General features: G+C 37.9%; 2 long non-coding RNA genes across 2 annotated transcripts; one reads left to right on the forward strand and one right to left on the reverse strand.

The window, feature by feature from the left end:
• The first annotated feature begins 1898 nt into the window (after positions 1-1898).
• On the forward strand, positions 1899-22012 carry LOC115434385 (uncharacterized). Its single transcript, XR_003937512.1, has 3 exons — positions 1899-1995; positions 14028-14034; positions 22002-22012. It is a non-coding gene; the product is annotated as an uncharacterized LOC115434385 (long non-coding RNA).
• LOC115434386 (uncharacterized) lies at positions 1901-22540 on the reverse strand. The gene is made up of 3 exons (XR_003937513.1): positions 22527-22540; positions 15603-15607; positions 1901-2008 (listed from the first exon to the last, which is right to left on the reverse strand). It is a non-coding gene; the product is annotated as an uncharacterized LOC115434386 (long non-coding RNA).

A 22540-nucleotide genomic window follows, 5' to 3' on the forward strand; every position in this document is an offset into this window, starting at 1 on the left:
AAAGACATGACCTTTTTAATACTACCACACTGAAATGGTTTTAATTTTTAATCTTATGTATTCCAATAATGAACTTATTGTATTTATGCTATGTATTTATCGTCATAACAACGATGTGGAAAATACTCAAATAATTCATTTTCAGACAAGTGGAGGAGATTATAAACACTTCCGGATGTGTTGTAGTACTATAAGCAACAACAATACACCGTGTATATTGGATGTCAATCAGAGAAAGAGTCTCCGAAGCTGTTTGTTTACATACACGGACCTAGCCCGACACACACACCCGACTAATGAGTTGAGTGTGTGTCTTGACCTCCGCCGAACCCCTGAGACTGACTCACTGAACCCCTAGGGTTCGATCGAACCCAGGTTAAGAACCACTGTGTTAAACTGATTTTCATTGTTCCTGTTACAGTGACTGTAAGGATCTATTCTATTCTATTCTATTCTATTCTATTCTATTCTATTCTATTCTATTCTATTCTATTCTATTCTCCAAGGCACCCATAGATTTTCTGGCCTCTTACGTTCTTTGAAAACATGTCTTTACCTTCATGTGAAGCTGTAAAAAGAGTAATAAAGGTCTGCAGTACAAGTTTTCATCAATAACACATCGTCATGTTGCTGTTCTTTAAATATTTGACAGCTACATCAATAAACACCTGTTTTCTAAATCATGCTGTTGTCACTGGTGAGTAGTGCACCTGAGCCGCAAAACAAGCACCGCTCAGCTGTGCTTGTCCAGACAACACATGCTCCTGAGTGGTGACTGTCAACAAAACAAACACAGACTGTACCGAGGTTTTACAGGTGACAAGTGCTCCTCAGGGGAGGTTTTTGAAATAGAAAAAAATCAAGTCCTACTTCTGATTGTCAAAGAGAGAGGCCACAGAAAATCAAAAAACAAAACAAAAAAACAAGCAGCTAGTGCAGTAGTAGTGTGTGTACATAAATCAAGCATCCCTCACCACTGACTGTGCACTACCATCACCCCTCAGCCGTCCCTGTCCAGAAATTAAGCACCTCTCAGAGACTGTGCAGTAAGAAAACAAGTGTACTTCTGTGCTTTCTCTCCTCAGCGTAAGTGGCCTTTTCCACTGATTCTGTACATGTAGCACTCCCTCAGTCTTGCCTGTCCAAAGATTACATTCATATCTCACTTTGAGAGTCACCTTTTTTTCCTCCACATGTTGTCATTGCACTCACATCTCTGCAGGTATTCAGAGTCCTCCACTGACGGGTTATTTTCCTCACAGAATAAAATAACGCTCACCTTTTGAGTAAACATTATACAGAATAAACATGTATAGACATAAAAAAGAGCAAAATCAATCCAATAGTAAATAACAACTGAAAGCATGAACTGTAATTTTATTTCTAAAGTAAATCCAATATATATGTTTGTTTTGGGTTTTTTTTCAAAGAATTTTGAAGAATTTCATTTGGTCAGATGCAAATGGTGTTTTATTATTCATTCCATCATTTACATACATAATTTATATTTCTGTGTCAGTATGATGTACAGTGTACCAGATCTATCTGGTTTAAGGTATTATATTAATATCCCCCAAATTGAGTTTCGGGGATATAATGGTTTTATCCCGAACACCGCCACCACCGGATCAGCCGCCGGTGGATATCCTTCATGTGAACGTGATAACTAGGACAGATTTAGTTGGATTTCTTATCCCTTGATAACTATCATAGGAGACCCCTAGTGGAACAACCCTATCGATTTCAGCTTTTCTATGAGTATTATTAGTCATCCACTAGTTGAAAATCTGTTTTTTGGACATAAATCAAGCAATAATAGACTGATTGAGATAACATTTGGTTCATATTGATCGTCTTACAAATGTCCATTTTTTCGCTACCATCCAGAGTTCATATGATCATTCACTAGGTGGAGTTTTGTGGGAAAAATTGGTTCTTTGACCATTATTCTGTCACTATCAGGTTGATGTAGCTCAAATTGAGTTCATATCGATTGTCTAACAATTATCTTTCTCCATGCCACTACCTTGAGTTTACATGATGTCATATTTTGACTCCAGGTGGTGGGTTTTTCTAAATGGTTGAGAGAGCTTCTGTCTTCTGTCTCTGGAGTATTTGTATTTGAGGTTGGAATTTAATGTATCTAAATACCTTTCTGGAGTATTTATATCTGTATCTGAGGTTTTAAAATTGAGACAGTATTTGTATTTGAATTCTCTGTCAAAGTATTTGAAAACAACTCAGATACTTTTTAAATACTTTACAAATGCTTTCACAATATTGAACAGACAAAATATTCAGTAGGTATTGTTTGCTAGTCACACTGACCGGATAATCAGAGATGAGGCAATTAGGCTCTTAGTCCTTGTACAAACAATTGCTCATATTAAGGGTGCAGGGAATCTGAGATACACAACATGTTGGAGTGATGTGAATCATGAAATCATGATGTGGCTTCCTTTACCTGGTTGCTTCTGCCAGTTTGCTTACAGATGTGCATCCCATGATAAGGATCAACTCATGTTTGATAATGTTCTGAAATGATCAAATGAACAGTTGGGCATTTCTATAGAATGTCACATTTCATATTAAATCTATCCACAGCTGCTTTCTTACTAACAATTCAGTTGGTAACTGTGTTGTTTATTTGCTTTATTATATGGCAGAGGATTGGAGGAGATTTTAGGGATATACCCTTGCTGTTGACCCCCGACAGCATAAGCCTCGTTATATTATGCATCCATTTATCATTTTGCATCCTGCAAGGTCCATAAAGATTACATGTGTTACAGTCTTGTGTTGGGTTGTATTTTACTAATATTGCTTTGATATTCACTCTACACTCTGTGTAAGTGTTGTTAAGTCATATATGACCCCAAAATGCAAATCAGTGCATTAGGACCACTGCATACCAAGTTCAAAGTATTTTATCATAAATGACTAGTTTGGCTTTTAATGGCATTTGATGGATTAGCATCCCCACAGGAAGCTGTAAAAACAGACATTCAAACAGATGAACATTCATGTTTGGGGTTAGAAAAAGACTGTGGTTAGGGCTAATACAAAACTTTAAGATGATGATTATCATGATTATAATAATATTTACTTGTAGTTTAAAAAGGGAGGTGGTGTTCTGTGTTGAACACCTTCACTGCACCTGTAGCCACCGAATCCACAAACATGAAGCTCATATTTACAGTTATGGTATCATAGTAGGATCAAGTTTTCTCATTAAAAAATAAATTCAGTTGATCAAAATAACTGTCTTATAATCTTCAGGCATCATCTGATAGTTTACATAATATCTGTTAGGTTAAGTCTGTTTTTATGCACAAAACAGTCACAGTAACACCATAAATTACCTCAGGTTTCTGTTCAACATGTGATGTCAATAGCTGCACTAAAAAACAGTTTGGAATCATCCCAAAAAGGTCAGAACTGTCACAGTGGATCAATAATCTACCACCCTTAGCATAAATAATAACATCACTTAACTTGATACTTTTGTAACCTTTGCAATCAAACTCATTGAGCAGAGAGACTCACTACTCCCTCTAGTGGTCACATACATTCACAGTGGCATGTCGGCCCCTGGCTCTGAATAAATGTATATTTATACAATACAGTACATTGGCATCTTTAATATACGCCGGAGCTCCTAATTCTAAACATTGATACTGTCAGGTCATTTTTCAATACTTCAGTAGAAATACTACATATAACTCCATAAACTATTAACCCTTCTTTCCAATAGTGCTGACTGCTGGTTGTTTTAGAGGCTACATTAGTATTTGATGACACCTGTCTGTATCTAAACAACATATTCCATTTAGACATTCTAAATCAGTTGTTTTTCTGACTGAAGTGTTTCCCAATCAAGACGTGTTAGACTGGCAACATTATTCTGATTTACAGTACTTTCAGAAAATTTGTCTAATTTGCACATTTTATTACAGGGTGATACACAGCACCCTATTTACAATGATCTGGAGCACAGACAAAGATCCTCTCTGACAGGTTTTTGATAAAGATTTCTGGTTGAAACACAATGACATCATGAGGTATTGGATATGTGCAAATATTGTAAAATCAATGTTTTCCAGAATGTTTTTTTTTTTTTTTCTAAGCAGGGTATACATGCTCTATGTAATCAGGAATAATTATTTTTGTTAGTCCTGTAAAACAGCTTATTAGGAATTTTGCTGTTTTCTCAGACAGAGCAAAAAATAGAATACTTTGCACATGTAAATGTAGTAGAGAAAATCCCAGTCAGCTGTCTGCAGTGTTTCCACCTTCATTTTAATACTATCTGCTTTTGCTTTGACATGGGCACAAAACAAAATGTACCAGATATTGTTCACAATTTTTGCTGGACTGAAAACCAAAGAGTTAATTTTTTATAAAATTTTTAAAATATTTTATTTTATTTTTTATTTTATTTTATTCTATTTTTTATTTTATGTCTTGTTTTCTTACTTGCTGTTTTTAATCACCTTTTAATGTTTTAAATGTGTTTCTTTTTCCCTGTCATTGTATTTCAATGTCCTGTGTGAAGCACCTTGAATTGCCTTGTTGCTGAAATGTGCTATACAAATAAACTTGCCTTGCCTTGCCTTAAATGTGTAACATTTTGTGAAAATGGCACAAATGTAAATGTCTGGTCCATGAATTTCTACTGCCAAAAATAAGATGTATTAACCCTGTAAAGCCTGAACCATTAAATCATTGACAGAAAATTCCAGTTCTTTGAAACTGGAGCCTTTATTGGTCCTTCTGAACAAACAAAAATGTTTTTCAAATATCAATTTCCATGTATGAGTTTCAATTTTGTATCATATTTGATACATCGGGTCTCAATGCTGAAATATTATTATTTTTGAACAAACAAAAGCATCATATAATACAAACATGTCTAACAAATTGGTAATTCCTTTTCAAAGTTGGCAAAGTTCTACCTCCTTCCTCATTAATGACAGTCTTTTAGTGTCACTGGAAAAAAAAAAAAAAATCACACTGATCATGTAGAGGGCTTCATAACTCACGTATCAAATATGATACGTTCGCCGTTATAGGGTTAAAGAATGTCTGACAGACTTAAACCTGGACATGTTTAAATCAGGAAGACGTGGACAGATGCTGTTGCCACTGTTTTGTGTTGCAAACCACAACACATGAAGCTACACATGTCAAGACTTATCCCACTGCTGTTAACCAGCCCATAAAAACACTGCACCAAAAACTCCCACGACAGTCCCTCTGTGGATAGCGTGACAGAAAAACAAAAGCTTTTCAGGTGTAGCTAGTATGTAAGTAACAAGCTCCCCTCACCCAGCACTTTGTAAAACAAGTACTCGACAGTAGTGTTTGTCAACAAAACAAGCACCCCTATGCCGTTGAGGTTATAGATGACAAGTGCCCCTCAGGTGTGGCTGTCTGAAAATCAAGCGCTCCTCAGTGGTGCGCCGGGACTGTCTGTGTCTGTAATTGCTTTGAGCTGTCAACTCAGTGGTAAACTGAAAGGACCCAATTAAATCCCACAGACTGGAGAGAGAGAGAGAGAGAGAGAGAGAGTGAGCGAGGGTAACGCACTAAAGCTTTCATATTGTCCCAGCAGACTATAAGCAGATTTGTAGTGGTGTCTTGTCGCCATCTGAGGCCTTTGGTGTGTGTGAATGTGAGTTAACGGTAATCAGTGTTCCCTATGTTTTTTTACCCCCTACCACTTCAACAGCAGCGGGGCTTCCTGCCTCTTTCTTCATTACCTTTTTTTCTGCTTTTTCATCTCTTTCTCTCTCCTCTTTACTATCCAGTCTAATCCACACAAGGGCCGGTTGATCTGCCCAAAAGATCACATGAGGATCTTTTTTGAGGTAGAATTTTCTCACCACTTATAAAATGTAGGTGAGTTCCACCTGAACAATAGCAGGTTTTCCTTCAGTCATCTCAGGTTCCTGGAGGTGTTGGATGTGTGTGATGGTGTTTTGTTGTTGTGTCTGACTAGAAACTGTGCATTTCACAACCTTTTGAACAGACATTATAACAATTTTGTCAATATCTGGAAGAATGTAACACTAGTACAGATTTCCTTTGTATACAGGTGCAGTGTTTCCATTCATCATGTTCGTAAATCAGACACAGCATTTTGGAGCTCACAGCCGACAGACTTAGAACAATTCTTGGTCATAATTTCTTCAGCAGCAGCAAAACAACACATCATCTGTAATTTAGGGGATAAATAAGGTCTGTCTGTCTGTCTGTCTGTCTGTCTGTCTGTCTGTCTGTCTATCTATCTATCTATCTATCTATCTATCTATCTATCTATCTATCTATCTATCTATCTATCTATCTATCCATCCATCCATCCATCCATCCATCCATCCATCCATCCATCCATCCTTTAGACCGAATAATTGATTAGGTGCTTGAAGTGAATGCAAAAATTCACGATTCGATTAATCGACTTGAATTGATTGAAGGGAAATATTCTATTGCAGTTTTCCTGAATTGAAGCTTCTTTGTGCATCAAAATAAGCGTCCGTGTGAAACACACCAGTGGAACCAATGTTTAACAGCAGAGAAATGAAGGAAACAAAGCTTTGATTCAGGAGAATTGTGGTTGATTGATTTTTGGATCACTTTGAGTCGATTAATCAGTTGCAGCATTATCTCTCTCTCTCTCTCTCTCTCTCTCTCTCTCTCTCTCTCTCTCTCTCTCTCTCTCTCTCTCTCTCTCTATCTATCTATCTATCTATCTATCTATCTACAAACTCTGCAAATGAATGTAGGTTAAACCCAAACACTTGACACATGCAGACTGCAGGCAAATGTGGTTTAAATCCGATTTTTTTGCCCTTATATGATATGTATCCGATCTGTTTAAGACAGTTTGAACAGCACAAATCAGATTTTTTTTCAAATCCAACCCAGGCCACTTTCATATGTGGTCCTAAAGCAATGGAACTTCAGTCTGAACAGCCAGGTCACATTTATCTGACCTTTACGTCACTAAAATGTGACAAACGTCACAATTCCAAGACGAGATGCTTCCATATTTACTTCTGTAAACACAGTGCATGCTTGCGTGGTCATGTATTGTGTCAAGACCTCTTTTGCACATGCGGGTCACTTCAGAGTTACATTCAGTTCATACTTAAAACTGATAGAAGTCGCATTAACTGTGTGATATGAATGAGCACACCAAAAAAAAAAAAGAGATTTCACTCAAAAATAGCCAAATTGTGTATTAAGACCTGCTGTCTGAACGTAGTGTTAGACATATGCATAGATGTCATGGACACAGACTGAAATCTAGTGCAATGTGAAAGTGACATTGATGTTACAAACAGGTTAGTGCAACACTTAGGCTAATAACACATTATGAGCCGTGAGCTGCCATTGAAGGCGGTCAGGGACCAACTCCAGTTCTTCATCAGCACCGTGGTCAAGGGCATGGACAGGACAAATAACATTTTTGATGGAGGGGGAAACCTACATAGAGAGAACTGGCAAACTCAACATAGAAAGGCCACGGTCCGACTGGGAATCGAACACCGAACCTTCCAGCTGCGAGGTGGAAGAGCTAACCCTTATGGCACCCATGTGTGACAGTCTTTATGAAGTACAGCGAAAACACTGCTTGGCAAATTAAGACATTCTATCTGAGTAGAAAGTTTTGACAACACTGTTATTTATTTTTTAATTCCCCAGTCTGCATAATCCCTCTGAAAAGTAGATCATATGTCAAACTAAGATTAATTAGTATCTAAGATTGTGATATCACCCACCCCTAATTCACATCACGGCCCTTACACAAAAGCTTTAAATTATTTTATCTGGATAAAAATGTATATTTGTGAGAGTGTTTACGATGGCACTGGGTTGCACTGGCTTTGTGGTGTAGCATGTAGCCTAAATTTAAAAGAAATTCTAGCCTGATATATGTATATATATATATATGTGTGTGTGTAATAATAATAATAATAATAATAATAATAATAATAATAATAATAATGATAATGGATTGGGTTTATATAGCGCCTTTCTAGACACCAAACGCGCTTTACATTATTGACCCATTATTCATTCACTCTCACATTCTCCCTCTGGTGGTGGTAAACTACATCTGTAGCCACAGCTGCCCTGGGGCAGACTGACATATATATAAATATATATATATATATATATATATATATATATATATATATATATATATATATATATATACACACACACACACACACACACATATATATATATATATATATACATACACACACACACACACACACACACACACATATATATATATATATATATATATATATATATATATATATATATATATGGGTTTTTGCATACACCTTTTTTAATTAATTTTTTTAACTTTTGGTTGAATTGTTTTCCTTAACCATTTCTTTGCCTTTTGTTTGGGTTTTGAGTGGCTGGCCTTGGGTGGTGGTGGGGAGGGGTGAGTGGTGGATGAGGGAGGAGTTGACATTCAGGTTTGGCAGTTGATGTCCACTCTATACTTTTGTACCTCATGCTGGGCATCACTGTCTGTCTAAAATGTTCAAAATGCTATATAAATAGAGTTAAAAAAAAAAAAAAAAACAATTCTGACCTGGTTAATGCATTAGGTCTAATACTCATTCATTTGTAAATCTAAGTGAAAACTGAAATGAAAAACCAAAATGAAAGATGGAATCAAATTGCAATGCAAACTGATGAAAATAAATAAATTCACATGATCCTGGTAAATCCCAGGTAAATAGAAAAAAAATATATGTTCAGTTTGCCCGTGAACAAATACTTCTGCATCAGATTTGGAGAGCTCAGCAAACTTCAGCTGTTCTTGGCAGGTCAAGTAAACAGGTAAGAACTTTCTGCAGACTCTTTCATTGGCAGAGGAAACTGCTCTGAGACCCTGCAGCAGCAAAGCTTTTGACTAGAAGCACCATGTTTTCTTTACCACTTTAACTTAACAAATGTCATTGTTGAACTCGGTTGTGACAAAGGCAGAATCACTGCAACACCAAAGTAAATGTTCCTGCTGCGCTTATTATATTAATGACAAATGTGGCTTTATGGTGAATATACTGTCCTGGTTAATAATAGTCTCAAAGTAACAGCCATTTTTACAGAAAACTTTATTTCTGAGAGCTTTTCTCTGTTTTAACCACTGTTCATTTTTAACTCCAAGGGTGCAAAATACACACCAGCTTAATCCATAAAGACCAAAACATCCATTGCTGACCAAAACCATCTACTGATCTAAACTGTTTTTAAACCTTTCATGGTCATCAGATGTGACCCATTTGGACGTTCAGAGGCTCCGTAGTGAACATGGAAACAGCGTCATCTACAACATTGATTCACCAGTAAAGCCCATGGAGTTGGATCAATAACAGTGGATGGAGACACTTTATGTTCAGGTAATGACATGTTTTAATGAAAAAGTAACTTTTTCTGCAGTTTTCCCTGTTTCTTATAAAATAACCCACAACTTTAATCTGAGCTTTTATGAACATCTTTATGATCAGTGAATTAAATACAGAAAAATATCTGATTCGTACTGATAAAATGCTAAATACAGAGGATAATATTATGATAAATGGTGATAAATCACTCAAAGCTGCAGGAGACTTTCGTCACCAATTTTTCATCAAATCTGTAAAACCACACTCATAACCACACACATATCACGAATCCGTAAGTCTTTCTGTGATTACTCACCTGAATCTCTTCCCTCATGGTGAACAATTTCTTAGTGCCATCCACCATAAACAAACCATTTGTTTATGAACAGAGCCGGGAGGTAACTCGGGCATCTTCAGAATTTTGTCACGAAATGCATTGTGGGAAACGGAGGTTCGCGCCACCACCTGGCAGCAGTAGTGTTACCATATATTATATGGATGCAACAAACACGGTGTGAAAACGGCTGAAACGCGGAAACAGCTGGAGGGAAGTGGAGCTCCAGCCATTTCCACATTGTGTCTGTTGCAGCTGCCGCTGCCAGGCAGAGCTCCGCTTGCACGTTGAAAATTAAGTCTTTATTTTCAAATACAAAAAATAAGAATCACTCAGTTGAGACAAGAGGTCAAAGTACATGAAATTATCAGATAACACAAAATCACTCCCAGAGGAGGAGAAAACTGGGAAACAGGAATATGCTAAAAAAAACAAACAAACAAACCTCAAAATCACTCAGTGAGGAGAAACTGCAATCCATTTGGTAAAAGTAACAAAAGAACATTCAATCAAGCACAAGTGATTTATCGGACAACGAAAGGTGAAAAGACATTGGTTCTACTGGCATAGGACAAAGGGAGACAAGGACAATGTAAACACACACTAGGTAATGGGGAACAGATGGAAACAATCAGGGTGTGGGGAAACAATCAGACAAACAGGAAGGGCAAGTTAACAGAAACAGAGGGACAAACCAGTGACAAAATAAAAGTCCCAGGACAAAAAAACGTAAGTATCATTTCCTGGTCATGACACTGGGTTAAAGACATGACGTGACATATGGGTTAAAGCTTAAACTGTACGTAAAAACTGTGGAGAAACTTAACATGTGCAAGATATACAGGAAACAGTCATAAGGCTAATGACGTTCATTTTGTCTTCTGTTAATGTCATTATACTTTTCTTTTTTTCTTTTGTTCAGACCAGGTATAGTTTTTAGATGTTATCTGCTTGACAGTTTGAACTGTGACTCCAGTCTTCCCCAGAACTTTTAAGCAGGTAACATCTAGGAATCTAGAACCAATTCATTAGCAGCAGAGCCTTGAAGTCCTGTAAGTTGTGAAGTGAGGGGTCTATGGATCACACTTGTTTGCCCAACTTATCCCACAAATGCTTGATTTCATTCTTCTTTCTTAGACAATATTTGGCAGGTACTAACCTCTGCAGACTGGGACGATCCAACAAGACCTTCACATATGGAGATTCTCTGTCCTAGTCATTTATTTTTGTGAAAAATGTTGAACAGTTTACTTTTAAAAGAGTTCTCGAAAGAAGTCAGCATCATTTCCTGTAGCAGCTTGTTTGGTGCTTTTTTTTTTTTTTTTTTTTTTTTTTTTTACAGCACAAAGTATAACAAATATTTTCTTTTGAAGAGTTCTTTCTCAAATCATTATCTCCAAAGAAGTGAAAGTGAAAAGCTCATCTGTGTTGTCATATATTTTGAACAAACATACAGACTTCATACATACAGACAGACAGACATATACTTCCTTATTGGTTTGACTGAACAACAATTAAAACATTATGTGACACATTAAAAGTTACTGGTTTTAATTCAGGCTACAGTTCATAAACTAACTATTTATCATCCTGCATAAACCAGGCACACCTTTAACCTCTTCACCCTCTCCGTTGCATCATTAGATAAACAATAACAACAAGAAAATCATGAGGGGAATTGAAGGGTCAGAGGTCATTCTCACTGTGTTAATGGAGGTCAAACCTGAAAAATATACAGATACATAATGGATGCCTGTACGCACCCATGTACGTTCACAAAGGAGACTGTTTGTCAAGAAAAAACACACGAGGTCACATCAAGCCTCACAGGTCAAGTTTTATCAAGTTCTAAAACTGCCAATTTACTAAAGTTAGGTCACGCCTGAAAACTTTGGATAACTTAGATTTGTCTGTCCACAGTCCACAAATAGCACAGAGATAGTTAATGAAAACCAAAACAAACGTCTACAGAAAAATTAAAGGAAGTGTATTAGAAAGAAAGTGGTTATATGCACATGTTGTTTCAGTTCTATCAAGAAAATCACACTTCACTAGAAAACCGAATGAATTATGATAGAGATTAAATGAGAGTGTACAAAGAAAGATTGGTGAAGGTTTAAGATTTGTTCAGCGCAACGTAGAGTGTCTTATAAAAATATAATAATAATCTGAACCAATGGTTGAAGGCGACATACCAAAACAACAGGTTGATTGCCTTTCACTCCCAAAATATCGTGTGTGAAATGTGAAGAGATAAGATAAGACAAGACTTTATTTATCCTATTGTGGGGAAATTTCGCAGTTAACAGCAGCAACATACAACAAGCAAGTGCAGAGAAAAAAAAAAAAAAAAAAAAAAAAAAAAACAGAACCCCCCCCACACACACAAACCTGTGAAAAATGAAATATAAAGAGAAAAATAAAGAATTTGGTATTTATGTGAATATTTATATAAATATAGAGTTAGAATTAAAGTTAAATATTATGTACATATTTACAGGGGTTGGACAAAATAATGGAAACACCTTCACCTCAAGATGATAATGCCCCAATCCATACAACTAGAATTGTTAAAGAATGGCATGAGGAACATTCTAATGAAGTTGAGCATCTCGTATGGCCGGCACAGTCCCCAGACCTCAACATTATTGAGCATTTATGGTCAGTTTTAGAGATTCAAGTAAGACGTCGATTTCCACCGCCATCGTCTCTAAAAGAGTTGGAGGGTATTCTAACTGAAGAATGGCTTAAAATTCCTTTGGAAACAATTCACAAGTTGTATGAATCAATACCTCGGAGAATTGAGGCTGTAATTGCCGCAAAAGGCGGACCTACACCATATTAAATTATATTTTGTTGATTTTTTAAGGTGTTTCCATTATTTTGTCCAACCCCTGTACATTGTGGTTGACCATGCTCATGGTGTGAACGGGTGGTGGTGGTGATGGTGGTGGTGGGGTTTACTGAGAACGGTTGTGTCATCAAAATACTATATATAATGTTAAATGTGTTGAACTTAGGCTGCAACAGTTCCATGGCTACAGTTTGGTGAGGTTTAGGCACAAAAACAACTTTGTTTAGTGCTAGAAATTTTTATTTATTTTTTATTTATTTATTTGCACATACAATAAGACAAATACATGTACATATCTCTCTTGATAGAGAGAAGGGTACGAAAATGGGCAGGTGAGGTCAGAAACCAAAAAGGCTTATAGAATGACCTCACCTTGACTTAGTTGTATTTTAAACACAATAAAAGAATGTCATTTGCATGCCTTCCATGAAGTAGAGGGATGAATAAAAATGACAAAAAAGTAAAAGAAATGATGATCTATCTATCTATCTATCTATCTATCTATCTATCTATCTATATATATATATATATATATATATATATATATATATATATATATAAACATCATGTCTTTCAATAACATAAAGAGTAAGAGAAATGAATAATAATGATAATGCAATAATACTAGTTGTAATAGAAACACTAAATACATAGATAAATAAATAAATAGATGGATGGGAAGAAGTGAGATTCCAAAGGGAAAAGAACCCTAATACAGCTAAATTAAGTGAAAATAACACACCAAACAGAGAAATCAAAACAAAACATGTGGCACTTAGGAAGATAAGATAAAGACTGGTTACATCCACTGTGCAATTTGTTGTTGGGGGGAATGGGGGGGATCAACCCCCCCGGTTTTTACATCCCTACTTCTACTCAATGAGTTTCACCCTCGGGGGGGACAACCAACCAAATGAAATAACAGGCAGGTTGTGACTGAGTTTTCTTCCACCTATATCCTACATTACTGGCACTAACGTTCACCCGAACCGAACTATCAGCAGTCTCAGAATTCATAGACATCCCCATGCACTGGGGCGCCGTAAAGGGGGGGTAAATGTGACAAATTCCTGGGGCCCAGCATTTGTGTGTCCAGTGGATACAGGTCAGAAGTTGTAAAAATTTCGTGTAAGACCTGCTGTATAATAAAGGAATAGAACCCAGGAGTTGGACGTTGAAAGTATGTAAAGTTTCGTAAGGTAGTTACGCTAGCAATGGACCGCACCCCCACCTATAAAACTGCACCCCCTCCAGCTCCTACACAAAATCAAAAAAAGCCCCAAAATATTCCCCCTCTGTTTTTTTTTTTTTGACAAACCACACCCTGGTTACATCTAAGATAAGAAACTTACACTACAAACATACTAAAGTAAACATTAGGTTTGTAATGGCCACATGGTCTCCTTTGCTTATATTCACAGAGTATTTTAGTTCTGATATATCTGGACCTAACCAATTCCTCCTGAGGTTTGTCACTGTATAACATAACCCGACCGATGTGAGAAACCCATTTATTCGTACAAATGCAAGAGATACATAACCGTCTGTCCTATAAAATACTAGTGTTCTCCTGGCAAGGTCAAGCAGTCCTTGGTACCACTAGAATTACTCAACCACAGGTAAAGGTTTTGACAGTTTCAGTGCTGTTTGCTGCTACTTCTTTATGCTTTTCTTCTCTCCCCAGTTTCCACTTCCACTCATGTTGGAGTTTTTTTCTTACACTGAGGGGAGTTTTTCCTTCCCACTGTCACCAAATACTAGGTCTCAGGGGAACATTGTGTTTTTTGCTGTATAATATTGTCAGGCCTTGACCATAGCATGTTAAGTTAGAGAGCTGTAGAAATAAAGGTGAACTGAATTATGTTACAGTGTGAATGTTGTGTTGAAGTGCATTAATTCAGATCCATGATGACAAATGAAGCAAATGAGGTGACACTGCTGTTTGTTTCATGAGAGTCCAGTAGTTCTGAATAAAGAAATATGATGTGCATAAATACGGTTTTTAAAGCAAATTTGAAGTGGAAATGGCATATTCAGACATTTTCATATATATACTGTTTTCTTTTTTGTACAGTTCTATGCCTTTTAATCTATTCTGTATTTTAGTCTTTTATTTTTGTTTTAATTCTTCTTCTGTACATCACTTTGGTCCACTACAGTTGTTTTAAAGTGCTTTGCAAATAAAGTTATATTTTTTGACATTATTACCGGTATTTACGTGTTGCATTCCAATTGTGACATAAAATTCAGTTTGCAGCCCGACAGTATGTTGTAGCATCCCATATCTTTTAGACCAGGGATGTCAAACTCATTTTAGTTCAGGGGCCACATTCAGCCCAATTTGATCTCAAACAGGCCAAACCATTAAAATAATGGCATAAAAACCTATGAATAATGACAACTCCAAGGTTTTCTTTTCATTTTTTTTACGTTATGAAAATATTTACAATTACAAACTATATTTTCACAAAAAAGATGTGAATAATCAGGAAAAAAAAAATTTCTTAAGAAAAATAAGCTAAATTTTAACAATATTCTGCCCCAACTAATCACTTGTACATGTGCATTACACACAATGTTACACAAACATAATGTTGTAATTTTAAAGTTTGGAATGTGTAACTAAAATAAGAATGTCTACAATATTATGTATCAACTTATTAACACAACTTACAAATTGGATCTCCAAATCCACAAAACATTTAGTAACAGACAGAATATTGTTAAAATTGTACTTAATTTTGAGGTTGGTCATGTTTTATTGTAAGGGTTATTAGACTATTATTTTACGTTAGATCACATTGGGCTAAAACCAGTTTAGCACCCTTGACTGTTAATATCTTAAGTGTAATTGTTGCACTCCATAAAATCATGCCAAGGGCCAGATTGGACCCTTTGGCGGGCCGGTTTTGGCCCGTGGGCCACACGTTTGACACCTGTGTTTTAGACCATACCAGCCATCATAGGGCCTGTCAACATGTATTTAATCGCTGATTACTGTGGCTTTGTTTTCAACTCTCAAATCTGAATGGATTACGATCTATGTGAGAATAGAACATCACTAATATACCTTTGTGAGTAAACCTTTCAGGAAAATGTGTAGGCCTCAAACAACCTAAAAAAAGGAGTAAATAACAAAGACATGACTCAGCATATGATTTAAAGATGAAACAAGTGTACAATTTAAAGAAGTCAAATAAACCAAGATGTTAGCGACAAAAGTAAAGAAAGAACTGTCACTGCTTTGCCTGGAGAAATTGCTTTTTTTTCTCCCCTATATCTTTTCACAACCTTGTTTCAGCTCAGTAAATAAACTATCCATCATTGTTAGCCATCTGGCAACGTAGCCTATCAGAAGCCTGGGAAAGCTGTTACCGGGTGGTATAGGATGTGGCAGAATGCCGGATAGGGCCAATTGCCTCTGAAAGATTACTACTTAAAACAAGGCTGTACATGTGTATTATGTTAGCTGAGCGCACTGCGAGCGAACGGCTGTGACATTGATACTTGAAAGGGGAAAAACATCTGAAGCAACCACGATGAATTAAACCATAAAATCTTGTATATAACTTGGATTGATGTTCCATTATGCGATTGGTGTAAAGGAGATGTTTGGGCACCATTTTAGTGTGGCTGACTCACTGTTGCGTGTGTTTGTGTGTGTGTCAGTTAACGCCTCCCATCGACAGGAAAGACTGACTACGTACTTTAGTTTGTAAGAGCGAGAGAGATATATTGCATATTTTCATTGATGCTGTCAGGTGCTGTATGTTGGGTTATGTTTGTGAGACTTCCAATAATGGCTGCTTGAGGGGGTGGTATTTACACTTGCACCTAAATACAGTTCACCTCCACCCAAAAAAAAGCCCCACAGGGATTTAACTCAGCACATACACTATATTGCCAAAAGTATTGGCTCACCCATCCAAATAATCAGAATCAGGTGTTCCAATCACTTCCATGGCCACAGGTGTATAAAATCAAGCACCTAGGCATGCAGACTGCTTTTACAAACATTTGTGACAGAATGGGTCACTCTCAGGAGCTCAGTGAATTCCAGTGTGGAACTATGATAGGATGCCACCTGTGCAACAAATCCAGTCGTGAAATTTCCTTGCTCCTAAATATTCCACAGTCAACTGTCAGCTGTATTATAAGAAAGTGGAAGTGTTTGGGAACGACAGCAACTCAGCCACGAAGTGGTAGGCCATGTAAACTGATGGAGCGAGGTCAGCGGATGCTGAGGCGCATAGTGCGAAGAGGTCGCCAACTTTCTGCAGAGTCAATCGCTACAGACCTCCAAACTTCATGTGGCCTTCAGATTAGCTCCAGAACAGTGTGCAGAGAGCTTCATGGAATGGGTTTCCATGGCCGAGCAGCTGCATCCAAGCCATACATCACCAAGTGCAATGCAAAGCGCCGGATGTAGTGGTGTAAAGCGCGCCGCCACTGGACTCTAGAGCAGTGGAGGCGCCTTCTTTGGAGTGACCGATCGCGCTTCTCCATCTGGCAATCTGATGAACGGGTCTGGGTTTGGCGGTCTCCGGGAGAACGATACTTACGGACTGCATTGTGCCAAGTGTAAAGTTTGGTGGAGGGGGGATTATGGTGTGGGGTTGTTTTTCAGGAGCTGGGGTTGGCCCCTTAGTTCCAGTGAAAGGAACTGTGAATGCTTCAGCATACCAAGACATTTTGGACAATTCCATGCTCCCAACTTTGTGGGAACAGTTTGGAGCTGGCCCCTTCCTCTTCCAACATGACTGTGCACCAGTGCACAAAGCAAGGTCCATAAAGACATGGATGACAGAGTCTGGTGTGGATGAACTGGACTGGCCTGCACACAGTCCTGACCTCAACCCCATAGAACACCTTTGGGATGAATCAGAGCAGAGACTGAGAGCCAGGCCTTCTGTCCAACATCAATGTGTGACCTCACAAATGTGCTTCTGGAAGAATGGTCAAAAATTCCTATGAACACACTCCTAAACCTTGTGGACAGCCTTCCCGGAAGAGTTGAAGCTGTTATAGCTGCAAAGGGTGGACCCACGTCATATTGAACCCCATAGACTAGGAATGAGAAGTCACTGAAATTCATATGCGAGTCAAGGCAGGTGAGCAAATACTTTTGGCAATATAGTGTAGTTCAGATCAGTGTGTATTATGGAATGTGTCTAATGTCCCATCCTTTGCTACAACCCATGTCTGCAAACTGAATTGTCCCTAGGGGATAAATAAAGTGATCTGAATTTGAGATCCTTCCATTGGATAAATACTGTGGTGATTAATGGCCCACTCCCAAGGAGATTGCAAGGAGTATGTTAAAGCTAAACCTACTGATGTGGCATTTCTCACAACACTTAGTAAACATTTCAACAAGAGCAACCCTTCTCCCTCCAAAGCCCCACCTGCTTCCTGAGCTCTGATGCTCTCCTCCTCTCACCTGATGCACGTGGTGGAGGTGGAGGCAGAGATCCGGTGTGCTTCGGCATGTCCGCGGACCCCTCCCTCAGTAATCAGACACATCATCCACCTGCTGCAGCCCCTCTTTCATCAGTACACCCTGTATTTAAGGGTCTGGTCTGTGCAGCGCTGGGTCAGTGTCTTCACTGCACCTCATCACCTGGGAGATGAGGTGCCCAGGCGATGGGTGCGTGCACTGTGAATGCGCAGCCTCTACAGATTTTCTGTGGACATTTCATAGTCCAAACATTTATCATCCTACATTGTATTACACCAAGTACATGTACCTGTATGAGTCCTGTGGTCATAAAAGCTGAGCTTTGTGCAGACCTGTCTGTGAGTCCAGTACACCAGACTCCTGGACTTTTATCTCCATCCGTCATTCATCGGATTCACATTTGTTCCCCGTAGTTGTTGTTTCTGTTGATATTATAATATTATAATATTGATAATAATGTTTCTGGCCTGCCCTGTCCACTAGGAGGCTGGGACACTGGTACACCTTCATTTACAAGGCCATACTTGGGCTACTGCCTTCCTGTATCTGTAGTTTAATTACGAGAAGAAGTGTTGATTCTTATTGTCTGCGATCGAACGAGCATTTGTTCCTCTTTGTGCCATTTGCCCGTACAGAGCTGGGAAAAAGGGCATTTGTGTACTCTGCTCCGTCTACATGGAATATGTTGCTAAAAGACTGGAAACTGTCTGAACTGATCTTCCTGAATGCTTTTAAATCCAAACTCAATGTGCTGGAGAACAACTCAATGACTTGCACGTGTTTTTCATAGGTTGAACTGTCCTGTAAATTACTGTTTGTTGTAACTGTATGGGGTATTCCTGGTTAAATAAAGGTTAAATAAAATAAATAAAAATAATAAATCCATTTTTTCCCTTCCACATGTGCATTTGAGGTCTATCCATACACATCCTTAGACAGGAGACTGTGGTTAATGACAGGAGGAGCAGCGTGAGTGAAGCGTCAGATTCAGAGGTACCCATATCGGATGCTGGATGATTGACAGGAGGCTCAGCCAGGTTCGGCCAATTATTTCATTCGAACCGAATAAAATGATTGGTCAGAATTTTATCAGAAATATGAGCAATATATGAGAATTAAACATTTTTGACTTTCAATACTTGGTGGATTTCTTTTACATTTTAGTTTGACACATTCTTATTAGGAGCATTTTAAGTGACAAAAGAATAGTGTAAAAATGTCACATCACACGGTATACCTTTAAGGCATGACACACTAGCGTGGACTCAAATACATGAGACTCTCAGCCTTGTAATGGTTTTCAATGAATTTAATGCCATCTTCAGAGTTCAACAAAGAATCAAAAATACAAGAACAAAAGAAACAATAGAGGGAGTCAAAAGTGATAAATTACTAACTAACAAAAATAGAAAAATAAGGATCAGCCCAGCTGCAATATACTCATACCGGATAATTTACAGAACGAAATACTAGAAGAGAGGAAACAAGATTCATGGGGTCTTCTCAGAGGTATCATGAACGACGCACTGACAACAAACAAAGGGAGAGAGGAGAATATACAGGGAGAGCAGGGATCCCAATCAGGTGTGGGTAATCACAGGAGGACACCAGGTGCAGGCAGTGAGGGAATTAGGGAAGACAAAGACAAGTCAGACAGAGTGCAGACAAAACAGGAAGACAAACACCTTCACCAAAAAAAAAAACAGGAAAAGACAAAACCAAAAAACCCTAAACTGACTTAACACAAACGCCGGCGCATGATAGGGTAGGGGTTGAAATATTCCCCTATGAAATGGGACAACCCTTCGAGACCTGTTACATCATCAGCACTCATCAATGGCGCTATAAACAGATGCGACAACATTGTTTACGAAAGAATTCACCATATCAAACTGCAGAAATGGGGTCTATAATATATTGAATTGGAATTAAATGGTTGATCAAATAATTAAGTTATTTATGAAGAAAATAGTTAGATTTGTGTGCTTTTTTGTCTCACTTTTTTTTCTACTGCATTTGCCTCCATTTTGCCGATGATTCGCACAGAATCAGCGTCGGTTTCCTGATAAAACCTGCTATGTGACTTTTGGCAAGTTTTACAGGAGAAACAAAAAACTGTTTATATAACAGGAAACTGAACAAAAAAATATCTGTTCCTTTAATGTTGGTACTTATTATGGAATGTAAACAACTTTCACAGGAGACTGAAATTTGAAGCTATAATAGGGGAGATAGCAGGTTTTTATTCCCAACCAAAAATGTCTCTTAGGTTTTATCAACAAGCCGACGATAGGAAATTTCCCATACCCCTCCATTGTAGTGTGGTCCTGAAAAATCTCTGTTCTGAGGGCCAAACAGCCCTCCCCCTCAGCCCTTCCCCTCTGACTCATCAAGAACTGAGACAGCCCTACCCCTTTACGTGAAAATGGAGGGGTAGGGGTAAGGGAGAGGGCCAAGGGGTGAAATGGGGTTGGACCAATATATTTCACATGGAGCAGGTTCTTTAACCATAACTGATGCAGTGGGTAGATGTTCATTTCAGAAATAACCATCGGTTTGATAGAGAGCATAAAGACTTGAATATATTTCAATGGAAAAAGGTCATGTGGTCTGATAAATCCAGACTGACCACATTCCAGGGTGATGGGTGAGAAGACAGGCAGATGAACTGATTACCCATCATGCCTTGTGCATACAGTACAGGCTAGTGAGAACAGTGTTATGATCTGAGCTTGGATCAGTTAATCAACAATGTCATATGTCCAAAAAAATGATGGAGATACTGTACATACTGTGACATTGCAAAAGCTTATTGAAACAACATTATAGTCAAAGCTAAAGGTTGAATAGGGCTAAAGCTAAATATTAGCATATTATATTTAGGGACCCAGGGCGTTAATGGCAAGAAGGTCCTTGGAAACTCAATTGATCAAATTCTAAGTAATTATTGACTTAAACATATAATGTCCATTAGAACCACATCCACTTCACCCTCAGATGACTTTTATCTGCCTAAAATGGAAAAGTTCCCAAAAGTTGCTCTGTGTAAAGAACCATGGTAAGTCTTTACAACCTGACCACAACCTGGGTCAGTGGTAAGGCCAAACAAATTTTAAACTGCCCTGATCACCCACTTTTTGGGGAGTTTAATTTGCTCCCCTCTGGTCGCCGTTTTAGGCTTCCTCAATTGAGAACCAGACGGGCTAGGGATTCCTTTATTCCTGTGGCTGTTAGGAATCTGAATTCACTTAGCTGATCTCTAAAAAAATTTATGTCAATTTTTTTTTATGTGATTATTTATTTTTTAATGCTCATGGCCATTATGGCAGTTAACTTGTGTACTGCCCTGTTGGACCTTTTTACTTGTATTGGGAAGGGAGTGACTCCATTGTGTGTTGTAGTGTATTGTGTAATTTTATTGGGGTGGCATTTGGTGATGGTGTTTCTGTGTATGTGTTTTAGTGTATGTGCTTATGTGTTTATGATCCTTGCGCACACCAAATTTCCTTTCCTAAGGATAAATAAAGTTGAAAGTTGAAGTTGACAAACCAAAGAAGTCTAATTTAGAGTCTAATAACATGGGAGGCATCGGTGAAAAAACAGTAAGACTACAGAATCCTGATATTCAGAACACTAGCACATAAAGTTCACCTTTATTGTCCTGTAGGAAAATGCATTCACTACATTTAACCCATCCAAGTGCATTGGGTGAAGTGGGTAAAAACCGTGCACTACCAGGGGACCCACTTAGATCTGCGACACCTCAGTCAAGGGCACTGCAGGGACTGTTAAACTAGTATATATGTTTATGATTGTAGAGGAAAATGGAAGACCCATAGGAAATATGAGTGACACAGAGAAGATGTACATTCCATACAGAGGCATTCTATTCAGGAGATTGTCACAGTAATAACAATAAAAGTACATTTTATTTATAAGGGTCTGTCAAAGCACTCATTGTCACTTTGCAACAAATAAAAAAAATATGTATAAAATAAAAAAAAAATTGCACCAGTGTATCAAACACCATAATGCAAAACAAAACATTCATACAACATATTAATGTAAAAACCAAAGAGATGAGTTCCAGAGTTGAAATAGTAAAAATGAACATTCTACCTAGATTTCTCTTTTTATTTCAAGCCCTACCAGTAGAGGTTACTCAAACTCAATTTACAGTGTGGGATAGAATAATATCTAGGTTTATTTGGGAGAGCAACAGACCTAGGGTGAGGTATGGAACTCTCCAGCTACCCAAAGAGATGGGAGGGATGGCGTTACCAAAGTTAAAAGAATACTATCAAGCTGCACGATTAAAATAGATATATTGTTGGTATAATCCATGTTACTGTGGTAAGTGGAAAGATATTGAAATTGGAACACTGGAACAGCCTATCCAAAACTTTCTTGGAGATAAAGATGCTTATGAAAAAAATAAAATTAATTTAGACTTAATAACTAAACATACATTTAATATT

The sequence above is a fragment of the Sphaeramia orbicularis genome, chromosome 15 (assembly GCF_902148855.1).
Source record: "Sphaeramia orbicularis chromosome 15, fSphaOr1.1, whole genome shotgun sequence".
NCBI lineage: Eukaryota > Metazoa > Chordata > Actinopteri > Kurtiformes > Apogonidae > Sphaeramia > Sphaeramia orbicularis.